At 39.5% G+C, this 14,808-nt stretch overlaps 1 protein-coding gene across 13 annotated transcripts in view; it reads right to left on the reverse strand.

Moving 5' to 3' along the window:
* PRRC2C (proline rich coiled-coil 2C) overlaps positions 1-2,961 on the reverse strand; it is a 98,145-nt gene extending 95,184 nt beyond the window's left edge. For 9 of the 13 annotated variants that reach the window (XM_061183113.1, XM_061183107.1, XM_061183104.1 and 6 more), the window contains exon 1: positions 2,727-2,960. The gene's annotated coding sequence lies outside the window, so the exon portion shown is untranslated. Of the gene's footprint in view, positions 1-2,726 lie in introns of all 13 variants that reach the window. The other 4 variants (XM_061183103.1, XM_061183115.1, XM_061183114.1 and 1 more) reach the window with 1 other exon arrangement.
* Positions 2,962-14,808: the final 11,847 nt, after the last annotated feature.

Here is a 14,808-nt window from a genome sequence, read left to right on the forward strand (position 1 = left end):
ATTGAGACTTTTTAAATGTTATGACTCAAAACTAACTTATTAATTCTCAAGACTTCTAAGCAACAGTTAACACAGACTGAGATAAGCTTTCATTGTGTCAGCCTATTCATAAGATGACAAGGCTCGCTTTACTGAAAGTATATTAGTCATAACTCAGGCAGACACAACTTTTGGATCTCCTTCATGGTAAGAATAGGGTTCTATACCAGTTTGTGTCAACATTTTATGAATGATCAATCCGTGCCTTACACAAATATGGCATAAATAGCATCTGAAAAACGAGTTCCTCAACTGAATTACAAACTGAAGTGGTGTTTGGGGGCTGGGGGAAGAAGGAAACCACTTGGAGGGAGAGGAGGACATAATATAATCTTCAAAGACATTTTACCATAAGGATGGTGGGGTGGGGTGGGGTGGGGTGGGGTAGGGGTAGAGGGGAGACAGGGACTTGAATGAGGCAGAACTTCTGTATTTTCAGCTATGCCCAATATACTGATCCCAGAGGTACTGACTCTAGAACATGAAGAAATCTTTAAGAAACAAAACCCAATATATAAGTGTAAAAAAAAAAGGAAAAAAAAAAGATATTTAAGTCTAAAAAAGCCTTAAAAAAAAAAAAGTAAAACTATTTCTTAAGTTCCAAAGGTATACTCCATTCTGAGAATATACAGGTTACCCACTGCTTGGAAGAAGAGTATTTTCTTCTACCAGTATTCTGTCATTCTCCTTCCACTACTAGTTGAACTTTTACTATGTACTGAGCACAGTAATAAGCTCTTTACATACATTATCTGTGATAAACCTACAGCAAGCCTTTGAAGGAGTTACTGCTATTATCATCTCCATTTTACAGATGAGGAAATATTTTATCAATAATATAGGCCAGATATCAAAATTTAAAAATCATCTGTCATACCACAGCATTTGAGTTTTACTCGGCTGGCTTTTCTATCCCCAGAGTAGCTATAATGTATTTTTTTACACCTTGGAACACTGTAACCTTCACATGCAACAATGTTTCTATACTGAGTCAAGGAAAACAAAAACTAGGTTAATAATGCTGTATCTTATTTAGTTCCTATAGTTTGCAAAATTACAAGAAACAGGGAGGCAGTTTGACAGCTTAGAGCATCCCCTTTGCGTTTAGACAATCTGGGTTTGAATCTATACAGCACCATCAATAACTGCCATGTGACCTTGGTCAAACTACTTTAATTTCTCAGATTTCATTTCCTCATCTGTAAAATGGGGATGATGATAGTACCTCCCTCAAAGGCTTGCTGTAGGATTAACAAAGAGAATGTCTGTAAAGAGCTTAATTCTGTGCTCAGTACTTGGTAAAAGGTCAACTAGTGGAGGGAAAACAGCCACATACAGAAGTTCACTAGACCGAAACACAAAAGTAAAAGTAAAAAGCTTATATTCTGAAAATTCCATTATGTTAAAGGAGAGAATTACTAGTTGACTATATGCTAGAAACTCAAATTCAACCTATTCCTTTTTTTAGGGGATCAATGCATTTGAAGTGGACCAGAAATGATGCTGCAGTGCATTTGTGACACACACCTAAAAATGGCTCCAGTCTGAGCAGCATCTTAATTACCAACAGAGGAGGTTAATCTACTTCTAACAAATGCTGGAATTGGGCTTAGTGGGCGTTTAACTATCACCCTATCATTTTTATTTGCGGGAATAAGCTATCAAGCATTTAATCAAGAATCCCGATTCTTCTGGGGGCATTCCAAATGAAAATCTTACAGCACAGCCGCCTACTGTACAATTCCAAGTACCCTGGCGAGGTATAAATCTATGGACATACGCTGAAGATCGGTCAATGCGGAAATCCGGCTAGCCTTAGAAGCCAGCAAACATCAGACACGTCGGAAACCTCAAAAGAATCTCAGATCAAGTCAAAACATATACACATCCCTTTAAAGGAATTAGACACAGTCCTCTCAAGGGAAGGAAGAATTTATCAGTGTTCCTATTGGCCCCCTATGCCCTTTTCTTCAAGCCCTAAAGTGGGGCCTTTACCGTAACACCAACACTAATGCTATCTCAAGAGAGGAAGCTGCGGAGTGAGACTCCCCAAGCAGGTTAGGGGATGGAGAGGCCTAGGGTGAGAAAAGACTATCCGAACCCGCCTCTGGAGTTGGGGCAGCACGTCCCTAGCGGAAGTAGGACTGGTCCTCATTCCCCGAAGCGCCTCTCACCGAGCCCGGCCTTTAATCCGGTCTCTCCTGCACACTACTCATTGCAAATTTCACCCTCACTAAACATGAAGAAGAGGTAGGCATTAAAGAGCCTAGATGAGCCCCCGAGTTGTTTGGGGGGACACATGCCCACACTAGGAAAAGAGACCGCGCACCCGCCTATCCCGCGGGAAGGAAACTCCCTTCCCTTACCCGGCAACGCGCGTAATCCCCCTACAGGGCCTGAGTGGGAGGAGGCCGACGGGTCCGGAACTCCCGCTGCAGACCACATGAGGCGGGTCTGACTCCGGTTTTTCCCGCTCCCCAAGCAGGAGGCCGAGGCTCCCCCAGAAGCAGAGATGATGGTAGCCAAAGAGAAAAAGAGGATGCCCGGACCCAAGGCCCTCTCCACGCGGCTCCCTCGTCTCTGGGCGCCAGGGTCGGGGTGCGCTCCCACGCCCCGGGCCGCCCCACGCCAGCCCTCCCGGATAGGGCCCGCTTTGATCGCAGCTCCTACGCCCTCGCTTTCCTTACCGGCCAGGATGAGTGTCAAGCTGAGTGTGTCTGCGCGCTTCGAGGGGCTCCGCAGAGCTCTGATAGGGGGAAGGGGAAGGGGAAACTAGGGGTAGGGGGCGGCTGGAAGGACCCCGGGCCCCAGAGATCCGAAGCTGCGGATGGACAAACCGCCAAAGCACTTTCACTCCTTCTCGGGAGGGAGATAGCGAGCGAGAAAAAGAAGCAAGATGGCGGCTAGCCAGCCCCTACGTACGACGTCATGCGGCGGCGTACGTAAGGCAAATCCCCGCAAGACCGCCCTCCGGCGCAGAGACGGCCGGATCACGTGAGGTCTCCGTGGCGACCCAACCCCGGCGGAAGGTGACGGCGCCGCTTGCTGGAGCGAGGGAGTTCCTGCGATCAGAGCTCAAGGTGCAGGGTGACGATTTCGCCTGAGATCTCTCCAGGAACTCTTAAAGAGACCTCAATTACAGGTTGTTATGCCTCAGGGAAGTGAGCACTCTTGTAGGTGCTGGATAGTTGTGTGAATTGGTTCAAACAACACTTTGGCAGTGTGTATCAAAATTAAACTATGCGTAATCTTTAACCTTGATATTTGGCAGTATCTCAGTATTTTCTAGAAATGTACGTACACAATACTCAGTATTCATAATGCCAAAACCTGTTTGTTAATAAAGATACAGGGATAAATGCATTATGTTACATCCATATTATGGAATATTTGGAAGCCATTAAATTCAGAATAATGTTTAAGGACAAGGGAAATGCTTAAGCCATAATACGCTTATGCCATAAATATGCTATAAAAACACACATATATGCATAGTAATAGAAAAAAAGACTTTAAAATGTACTCTGAAATGTTTATAATGGTAAACACTTTAACAATAGTTTTCTTAGAGCCATCAGATTTTTAAAAATATTTTATGCATGGCTTTCTGTAATTTCCAGATTTTACAATCAGAAAAAGTTTTAATGTGTAATGAAAAATTTTTGTGAGTGATAAAATTGTTATGAGAAACAAATGATAAATGTGTGTATACATATATAGTGCATACATGTGTGTATATAGTGTGCATGCTTATGTAAATATATATAGCATTGTGTTTAAGATACAAAAAGGCAAAAAAAAAAAAAGATACAAAAAGGATTACATATTTTTTAGGCTTTAAAATAAGACTCAAACAGGTATGAATAACAGTTCTGCTAATTAATTACTATGTAGTATGGATAAGTTACTTAACATCTCTTAAATTCAGTTTTCTCATTTTGTAAAATGGAGATAATAACACCTACTTCTCAAGTTTGTGTTATTGACTCACCAAATATTTATTGAGCACCTACTATATGTGCTAGGTACTGGGATACAAAAGTAAAGAAAAGTTAAGATCTTGGTCCTAATGAAACAGTGTAGTGATGCAGATCACATAGTAGATTTGGATATGTGCAGTGAAGGAAACAAACAGGATATTAAGGTAAAGAATAACTGGAAAAAAAAGGGAGAGAAAAGAAAGGAAGGAAGGAAGGACGGAGGGAAGGAAGGAAGGGAAACAGGAAGGAAGAAAAGAATAACCAGGAAGACAGGCACTCCAGATTTACTTTATGTGGTCAGTGAGTACCTTTCTGAGAAGGTGCCATTTAAACTGGGACCTAAAGGATAACAGTAGGGACCTACTCAGCAGTGCATAGAGTAGGTGGGAAAGTGCTCTGGACCAAATGAACTGCAATTACAAGTGCCCTGATTTGGGAAAGAGCTTGGAATGTTCTAGGAACTAGGAGGAGTATGTCTGGAGCTTAGTTGAGAGAGAGTGGCACAAGATGAAACTAAAAGGAGAGACAAGGGCTAGGCTCAGAGGGGCCTTGGAGGCCAGGGTAAGGAGTTCAGAATGTCTTCCAGATACAGTGAAAAGTCATTGGAAGATTTTAAGAAGGGGAGTCACATGGTCTGATTTTCCATTTTAAGGAGCTCACCGTTACTGCTGAGTGAAGAGTGTGAAGAATGGATTAAAGGGAGGTGAGAATAGAAGCAAGGAGCCCCACTAGGCAGTAATGAAGTAATCACAGTAGTGAAGAATGATAGTAGCTTGGAGTAGGATAGAGGCTGTGGGATGGAGAGTAGACAGGTTTGGTATATATTTTTAGAGCTAGAATATACTTGCTTGTGGGAGATGATCACTTCTAAGTGAGGGGAAGGTGTGAAGAAGAGAGAAGAATCAGTGATGACATAGATTTAGGGACTTCCCTGGCAGTCCAGTGGTTAAGACTCTGTACTTCCACTGCAGGGGGCACAGGTTCAATCCCTGGTCAGGGAACGAAGATCCTGCATGCTGCACAATGCGGCCAAAAATTAAAAAAAAAAAAAAAAAACGATGACATAGGTTTATGGCTTGAAGAATTGGGTGGATGATAGTGACATTTATAGAGACCATGGGGATGGGAGAGGGGAGGAAAACAGTTTGGTTGGTGGAGCAATAAAAATTAAATATTAAAAAGAAAAAATTGAGAACAATTAGATTTTAGGCATGTTAAATTTGAGATGTTCACATAGTGTCCAACTGTAGATAAAGTATGCAGTTGACATGGATGTCTTGGGCTCAGAGGGGAGGTTGGGGTTGGAGATAGAGATTTGGGCTTCATAGACATGTTTCATATGTATTTCACGTGTTTCAAGCAGTGGGAAGAGATAAGATAACTCAGAGAGAGAGATTAGAGAAACAAGAATTAAAGGCCAGACCTAAAGAACAACAACATTTGGAGGTTAGGTGGAGGTGGAGGATTAAGCAAAGAACACTGAGCAGATGCCAGAGAACTGGAAAACCCAAGAGGATGATGTCACAGAAGCCAAGACAGGAGAGTATTGTAAGAAAGTGTGAGCAATCGACTATGTTAAATGCTGCTGAGAGGTCAAGTCTTATGAAGAAGGAGCCAGAAGTGTCCATTGTATTTGGCAACATGGAGGTTACTGGTATCTTTTACAAGAATTTTTGGTGGAGCAGTGAGGTCAGAAAGCCATATGGTAGTGAGCTAAAAATGAGATAGATGTTGAGAAAGTGGAGACTATAGATAAACCATTCTTGCCAGAACTTGAACTCTGTCGTGACAGAGAAAGAAAGTAGTGGCTGGAGAGAGGTGGAGTAAAGAGAGACATTTTAAAACATTGGAGACAATAGATCATGTTTGTATGATAATAGGAATAATCCAGAAGAGGCAAGAGGTGGCAATTATGTAGTGGAGAGAGGGAAACTAAAAGAGAGAAATCCATGAGAAGGTGTGAAGAGGTGAGTCCAGAGCACTGATGGAGGAGAAGATAGTTGCAGCTCTAGGGACAATTGATGATTTGAGGGTGGGAACATAAGGGAAGTCCCATTGATGGCTTCTATTTTCTCAGCGAAGTAGGGAGCAAAGTAATCTGATGAGAGGGCTTGGTATGTAGGAGTTTGAGGAGAAGGAGATTCAAAATTTATCTCAGAGAGTGAAAAAGTAAACCTAGTGTGAGGAACAGAGTAGGATTCGCATGATCTGATGAGAGCATTTTTTGAAGTTGTGATTATGGATCTAAAATATGCCATTCAGTTTATTCATATGATTTCTCCAGCAATGTTAGCTCTTTGGTACAGCTACAGAAAAGATAGAAAGATTCACCCATGCTGAGTTTTACCAGGCAGGTGTAACATAGGGAGGCAAGGATATCTGTAAGTGAGGGACTGTAATGATAATACTGTGTTTAAACATATGGTGGATGTGTAGTAGATGGTAACTTGTGTCCACTTTATAAATTGTTTATGGTATATTTTATATCCAAAGGTTACCTACCACTTCTCCTGGTCTGAGCTGTCTTCTATACCACTGTGGTCATGAAACTGTCACTGTAGCAATGTTGGAATAAATAAAATAATAAAGAGAGGTAAATCACAGGCACTCAACCCCCACCCCATTGATAATCAATGATCTTTTGAAATGGAACAGCTTGGCTGATATAGGGTCATTGCCAGCGAAAGGCCTGCTGACTGTCCACAGGCAGACAGGGAAGCATAACTTTGGTGAATTTTCCAAAATACTCTAGGATGTTGTCTAGAGTATTTTAGAACATAAATATCTTTCGTTAGCAATGTAGAACAGCTCCGGCCATCAGATGAACTTACCTTAACTGAGGTCACAAGACTGGTGTATACAACCAGAATAGTTATTAATTTCCAAGAGCTGTAATTTATATACCTGAATACTCAAGATTGCAAAGCCAGTGCATTTTCTATGTAGACAAACCTACTCAGGAAACCAAAGGCATTAACAGAAGGTTGCTTGATGAGCACAGATTCAGAACAAGTGGAGTTGTGTGTACAGACTCTTCTTGATTCATCTAACTCCATGACAGGACTGTTTTGTCCCAGAGATAGAAATACTCAGTTTCCAATGGTTGCAACTTTGTACATTGATCTCCAATATAGTAGGGGCATCCTGCTGCACTGTTGATTTGGGCTCCTTCTCTCCTGACAGCATTTGGATGGGCACTGACCCTAAAGTGACCCTGTATGCTCTTTTCTCTGTTTCCATGGCTACCCAAACCTCTTAACAATATTCTTCATTAAAAGTCAAGTTACAATCAAGTCAGGCCAGTTTGTGTTTTAAAGGTGACTTTGCCTACTTCTGCTCATATGCATTGTATATAATCTTAAAGTTTAGCTTTCAGGAAGCAGTCGTATTATCCTTATTTCCAGTATCTTGGGGAAAATCTGACTGCAATCTCTAGATATTGGTACAGTGTCCAAAGCCAAATAATACTCTTTAAAAATTTTATTTTGTTTTGGATTATTTGCGTCTCTCCTAACACCCTTTTAGTGTAGATAAATTTGTCATAACAAAAATGTTTTCATGACAGTTTGAATGAAAACTTGCATTTAATTTCCAGTTCTGCTTTTTAAACATTAATTTTAGGTTAACATCAAATTGCCAATTGATACATGAAATAGGGCAACCTAGTTTCTTACTGAAAACAAATTGATTCTCCAAACAGTATGACCTACTTTGTTTGTGATTGCCCAGCCTTATTTGCTAGCGGTTTTATTGTTTCTACCCTTCTCATTGGGATTGATTCTATAAACCCATAGGTACTGAACATTTATGGGGTATGAGGTGAAAAACAAAAGAACCAATGAAGGTATCATGCTTCATTAGTAATAGTGTTTCTTAAATATTTATGTGCACCTGACAATTTTGGTTTCCTTTCACCAATGGTCCAGCAAATCTTAATTAGTAAAATTGTGAAATAGTATGAGCCTGATATAATGAAAACCATAATACCCAAATACTGTATGAAAATATGATCTCATTATATAAACCTCAACAGATATTGTAATTTTGCTAATAAAGAAAACATATTGCCAGTGCTTTGAAAAATTACCTTTTGCCAACTTGTAAGATGTTATATACTAAATATATTACTATATATGTTATATAAAAATATATGTAAAGGATAAAGATTTTCATTATTTATCAGACTATTAATTTGCTCAGCAAACCGTTTTTATAATGGAATAAAAGGTACATTTTTGGCTAAAAGTGTTCATTTATCACAAGTCATATGTCAAAGAAATTTGAATTAACTGGAGTCTACTGTCCACCCAAAATTTCCCCAGAATTTTCTTAACTAAGAGGAGAAACTAAGTTCTTGGAGCAGTGGATTTAAGTCAAGAGGGTATAATGTCATTAATGAACAGAGAATATCATGGAGAAGAAAGGAGGGAAAGAGGAAGGAATTAGAGGAAAGAGACTTACTGGTTCACAGTTTTGCCTTAGGCTGGAAGTTATGAAGTCAGGAAGTGAGTAATGATAAAGGGCACGGATCCAGAGACCAATAGGAAAGGGAGTGGGTCTAGGGAATGCAGAGTAGAAAAGATTACAAAGGAAACTAGGCAGGTGGTAATTGAAGATACAGAAAAGGTGATTTCTTAATGTTTTAGGGCAGGTAATAGAAAATTGATATATTGCTGATGGATATAAATACAGTACTCAATTATTACCTCTAAAATTGTAACTTTGGCTGCTGCCTGTAGCATTTCTCAAAGTATAAGTCACTTTTAATTTTTTTGCTGCCCAACCAATTGTATATAAAATGTAAAAATGAAGCCACCAATTCAAATCATTTATTGCTACATAGTAATTAAGAGAAGTAAGGTTGTAGTACATTTCCCCCTTTTTTTTTTTAAATTTATATATATTGTCTATCAACAGATGAATGGATTAAGAAGATGTGACACATATATACAATGGAATATTACTCAGCCATAAAAAGGAACGAAACTGAGTTATTTGTAGTGAGGTGGATGGACCTAGAGACTGTCATACAGAGTGAGGTAAGTTAGAAAGAGAAAAACAAATACCGTATGCTAACACATATATATGGAATCTAAAAAAAAAAAAAAAAAAAAAAAGAAAATGGTCAGAAGAACCTAGGGGCAAGATGGGAATAAAGATGCAGACCTACTAGAGAATGGACTTGAGGATACGAGGAGGGGGAAGGGTAAGCTGGGACAAAGTGAGAGAGTGGCATGGACATATATACACTACCAAACATAAAATAGATAGCTAGTGGGAAGCAGCCGCATAGCACAGGGAGATCAGCTCTGTGTTTTGTGACCACCTAGAGGGGTGGGAGAGGGAGGGTGGGAGGGAGGGAGATGCAAGAGGGAGGAGATATGGGGATATATGTATATGTATAACTGATTCACTTTGTTATAGAGCAGAAACTGACACACCATTGTAAAGCAATTATACTCTAATAAAGATGTTTAAAAAATTATATATATATGTTTATATATATATGCTTTCTCAGATTCTTTTCCATTATAGGTCATTACAAGATATTGAATGTAGTTCCCTGTGCAATACGTAGGACCTTGTTGTTTATCTATTTTATATAAAGTAGTGTGTATCTGTTAATCCCAAGCTCCTAATTTATCCCTCCCCCACCACTTCCCCTTTGGTAGCCATGTTTGTTTTCTGTGTCTGTGAGTCTGTTTCTGTTTTGTAAATAAGTTCATTTTTATCATTTTTTAAAGATTTTTTTGATTCCACATATAAGTGAAATCATATGATATTCGTCTTTCTCCGTCTGACTTATTTCACTTAGTATGATAATCTCTAGGTCCATCCATGTTGCTGTAAATGGCATTATTTCATGATAGTACATTTCTTTGTTAGCACTGGGATTAGGTATTTTGAGTAACTTTCAGGCTTCTATTGGAAAAGAGAATTTCATGTGTTACAGAGTATTGGTAGTTCACACCCAGTTCAGATTTTATTTCTTTGTATTCTCCATTCTTATTTCTGCTGGGGTTAATTAAACAGTTATTTCAGAAATATTTCTTTGAGTTGCTGAGAGTATCAGTGAGATAATTGCTTCAAATGGGAATTAATAGTAAGCACAATACTCGAGGGATTGGACCATTGTTAACTTTATAGGGCACTGTCTTGACAGGAAGAAAAGAAAAGAGGAATAGTGATTGAAAGAGAATTGAGAAAAAGCCTCTCAAAGTATTTAACAGCCTGGGTAAATTGCAGTGAAATGGAACTCTTCGTTTCAATATTCATTATTACCTGTATGAGATTTTTAATTGGAAAGTGTTAATCATAATAATGATTAATAAAATAGTACCACCTATTAGGCTACATGTTACCAGGCCACCTGCCCAACCTTGGAAAATGCTAGGATGATGAATCATCTCAGTTTGCATGAGACTGTCGTGGTGTTAGTACTGAAGGTCCCATGATCCAAAAAACTTCTCAGTCCAGGGCAGAGTGGGATAGTTGGTCACCCTATGCTGGCTGCAATGAAGTGGAGCCATAGATCTTAGTTCTAAAGTTCTTCCACATTAAAATCTCCTTTTGGTCTCTACAGTCTGCCTGAGAAGATGCCCTTTCTGGAGACCACTAACAGGAAGGGAGTCTTTTCTGATACCAGAGAAGGTTCTTTTAGTCTTGAGGGGTTAGCCAGGCTGCAGCAAACCAAGAAGTTAGGCCTTAGGAGCCCCTGGCAGCAACTGAACACATCAGTTCTGTGGTTCTCACTTGACTGTTAGTGCTGCATTAACTTCTTCTAACCTGTTATAGCTGCAAATTATCACATGCTTGCTGGGGGCCAGCACTGTTCTGGGTTCTTTACATATATCATTTTATGTGGCAAATTGCAATGCGGATTATAAAACTGGGCTCAAAAAGGATAAGGGGCTTGCTTTAAGCTCACAGTGCTAATCGGTGCTAGAGTTGGTATTTTGAATTTAGGTCTAACTTCAAGCAAAGCTGATGCAGTCTGGAAGGTTCTTTGCATACTTTCTCTGACCCTTCACTCAAGGACTGTATCTCTTCATCACTTGCTCTGTGACCTTCAGGTACAGTGACTGATGCTGTTAACTAGATCAGGCTCTTTTCTTGCTGGTAGAGCGTTATGCTGCATGACCATTGCTGGTGAAATCTCCCTCAACTCAATGACAGAAGGTGATTTAAAGTGATTCTTTAAAAAGCACAGAAAGAATAAGCATGAACAAATACTACCCATTGTTAAAAGATTAACACCAAAAGCAAGAAATACAGTTGCTTAAAATCATTAAGTAATAAATCATCAGTAATTTGGTCTGATACAATTAAAAACACTAAAGTAACTAGATTACTGATTTAGAGAGTGAAATCCCCAGTCACTCTCCTTAAAATTCAAATTGAATCAACAATTCAGCAATGCATTAATTATCCAACTTTATCAATGTTATGAAATGAGGAGGTAGTGAGAAAGTATTTACGCTTACGTGGTACCATGCAAATATAAGTTCTAGTTATTTGCTTAACATTTTGACCTTTATCTAAGGTCGAAGAATGACAGAAAATTTGGGCTCAAGATTTTTATTATTACTTTTTGTTCAGCACCCAAATTTGCAAAAGGTAAGTTTTTTCCAGGAACAGTGGAAGAAAAAAACAATGAGCAGCAGCCTGTTGCCTGTTCTCTAGCAGTGTGACTTCTGGGCTGGCCAACCAGCCCATGGTACTAGTTGAGGGTTTAAGGGCTTATTAGGATGAGTGCATTGTTAACAAATCATAACTAACTATTATTGCCTTGTATTAGAAGAAAGTTTCCTTAAATCAGCCTAGAGGGGACTTCCCTGGTGGTGCAGTGGTTAAGACTCCACACTTCCACTGCAGGGGGCGCGGGTTCGATCCTTGGTCAGGGAAGTTCTGCATGCCGTGAGGTGTGGCCCCAAAAAAAAAAAAAAAAAAATCAGCCTAGAGGGAATTTTGCTTTAAAGAATTGGCATCAATCTTGCTAATAAGTATTGCATAGAACTTTATTAGGTCACAGAGATGACCTAATGTCAGGGGAAGAATTTACCATTTTTGAAGTGGATCGCAGAAAATAAATGGAATGGGAATTCTTAATACATTACTCAAACTGTGTATTTGCTATTTGTAAATGTCATGATGTATATCATAAATCTGTATTATTTGCTTTAATTTTACTATGGGACATTTAACTTTGTATATGTTATACTTAACTTTTATTTCTTTTTTCCTTCAACAAATAAGACAGTCTAAACTCCTGCTCTCAGGGAGTGTATAATCAAGTGGGATGAGAAAGGGGTGCGGTTAAAAAAATTACAAGCAATTATAACTAATGGTGATAAATGCTCTGATGAGAGAATTAAAAGGTACCATGTGAGCCAAAAGAATGGGCACCTAAACCAGATATGCAGAGAGGGCTGGTCAGGGAAGATGGATCCTAACATTTTATAGGAATTAGCTACATATATGGGTGTATGTTAAGAGTGAGTGTGTGTCTGTGATGGGGGAGGTAATTGCAGTATTTGGTGGGACAGTGTTTGGGGAAAGAGAGGCAGTTGGCTTGCATATAGAGAAGGGTGAAGAATGGTGCAGGCAGAGGAAGCATCATGTGGAAAGACACCCCTAAACCCAAGGGAACATGGCATGTTTGAGGATTTTAAAGTATCTTGGGCGACTTCCCTGGCGGTCCAGTGGTTAAGACTTCACCTTCCAGTGCAGGGGGTGTGGGTTTGATCCTTGGTCGGGGAGCTAAGATCCCACCTGCCTCGTGGCCTAAAAACCAAAACATAAAACAGAAGCAGTATTGTAACAGATTCAATGAAGTCTTTAAATATGGTCCACATCAAAAAAAATCTTAAAAAAAAATAAAGTATCTTGGTAGCTCTGTTGCTCAAAGCGAAAGAGAAGTAGAAATAAAAAGCAAAACTGCAGAGGTGATCAGAGAGCAGACTGCAAAGAGCCTTCTAAACTGAGTCTGGATTCTACCCCAGGGGCAAGAGGAGCCTTTGGATGAATTTACACTGGGATATTATGTAGTCTAGGTAAAATTGGTGAATTTTCTTGGCATCGCACATGGAATACAGCGTAATGTATATTATTCCTTAGTCATTTGTAGTCAAATGAAACTATTACCACAATCAAGGTGACATTTTCATCACTGATCTTATTATTTTTTAAATTACAAAAGCTGGCATGTGCAAGCTAGTTAGAGATTTTATATATATATATATATATATATATATATATATATATATATATATATATATATATGTGCAATCAGAAAATGGAAACAGAAATTCTCTCCACCCTCCCTTGGGGTAATCTTTTAAAATTTGAATCTCAACAAGTTTCTTCCTTGTCTTAAATTCCTTTAATTGCTTCAGTTGCCTCTGTATAAAGATAAAAATCTTTACCTGAGGGCTTGCTGTGGTCCCCCACCTGCCTTTCCAGCTTTTTCTGGTAGAGCTCTCTACTTTCTAGCCAGGACTGGATCTTAAACCAAGTTATGTGATGCTTTGCCCCTCTTGCCTTAGGGCCTTTGCCCTGCGTTTTCCTTCTCCCTCTACTGCTCTTTTCTCTCTGTTTTACCCCTGCTTTTGTATATTCTTAAATATGAATGAATATTTTAAATAACTGCTAATTAATGATTATTGAGTGGTTATTTTGTCAGGTTCTGTGCCTTACATACATTGTATCTCTTTTTGGTTTTTTAAAAGTATTTATTTATTTATTTATTTTTGGCTGCATTGGGTCTTCGTTGCTGCGCGCGGGCTTTCTCTAGCTGTGGTGAGCGGGAGCTACTCTTCATTGCAGTGCACGGGCTTCTCATTGCGGTGGCTTCTCTTCTTGTGGAGCATGGGCTCTAGGCACGTGGGCTTCAGTAGTTGTGGCTCTCAGGCTCTAGAGCGCAGGCTCAGTAGTTGTGGCGCACAGGCTTAGTTGCTCCGCAGCATGTGGGATCTTCCCGGACCAGGGCTTGAACCCGTGTCCCCTGCATTGGCAGTCGGATTCTTAACCACTGCACCACCAGGGAAGCCCGTATACATTGTATCTCTTAACCCTCACAAAACCTGTAACTGGTGTTATTGTCATTATTTTGCAAATAAGGAACTGTAATTTTCCCCAAATCGTGAGGCTAGGAAGTGGAGTTCCTGGGTTTACATGGATTCAGCTACTTCCTGAATCCTTAGACCAAAATAAGTTCCTGGTTACAGGCTCCTGTATAACATCCTTATAGTTCTAGTTCTAGTTCTAGTTCTCCCTTATAATCCTTGTTGCGTTTACTGTTAAATGTCTGCCTTTCGAATTAAACTAGAAACTGTATGAAGACAGAGACCCTGTGTGATCTGCATCTATGCCAGGACCTAGTGTATAGTAAATGCTTATTACATACTTCTGGAGTGGATGTTGAATGGATAGTAATCTCCATTGCACGGTGCATAGTAGTTTTGGGGCAATAGCTTGAATTCTGGAGTCAGAAAGAAGAGAAATTCAGATACAAACTCTGCCAATATATAACCTTGAGATGGTATTTAACCTCTTTAAGCCTCAATTTCTTCACCTATAGCATAGAGATAATAATACTTTTCCCCCCATAGAATTGCTCTGAGGAATGAATAAGATGATATCAAAAAGCTCCCAGCACAGGATGTGACACATCCTTTTGTCTTATCAACTTTGAATGTAAAATATTCAAGGACAAGTATCAAGCCTTGTAATCATTTTGTATCTTCTACTGTGCATGGCATATATAAAGTCTATAGTAGATAACCAATAA

This window comes from Eubalaena glacialis, chromosome 3 (assembly GCF_028564815.1).
Source record: "Eubalaena glacialis isolate mEubGla1 chromosome 3, mEubGla1.1.hap2.+ XY, whole genome shotgun sequence".
NCBI lineage: Eukaryota > Metazoa > Chordata > Mammalia > Artiodactyla > Balaenidae > Eubalaena > Eubalaena glacialis.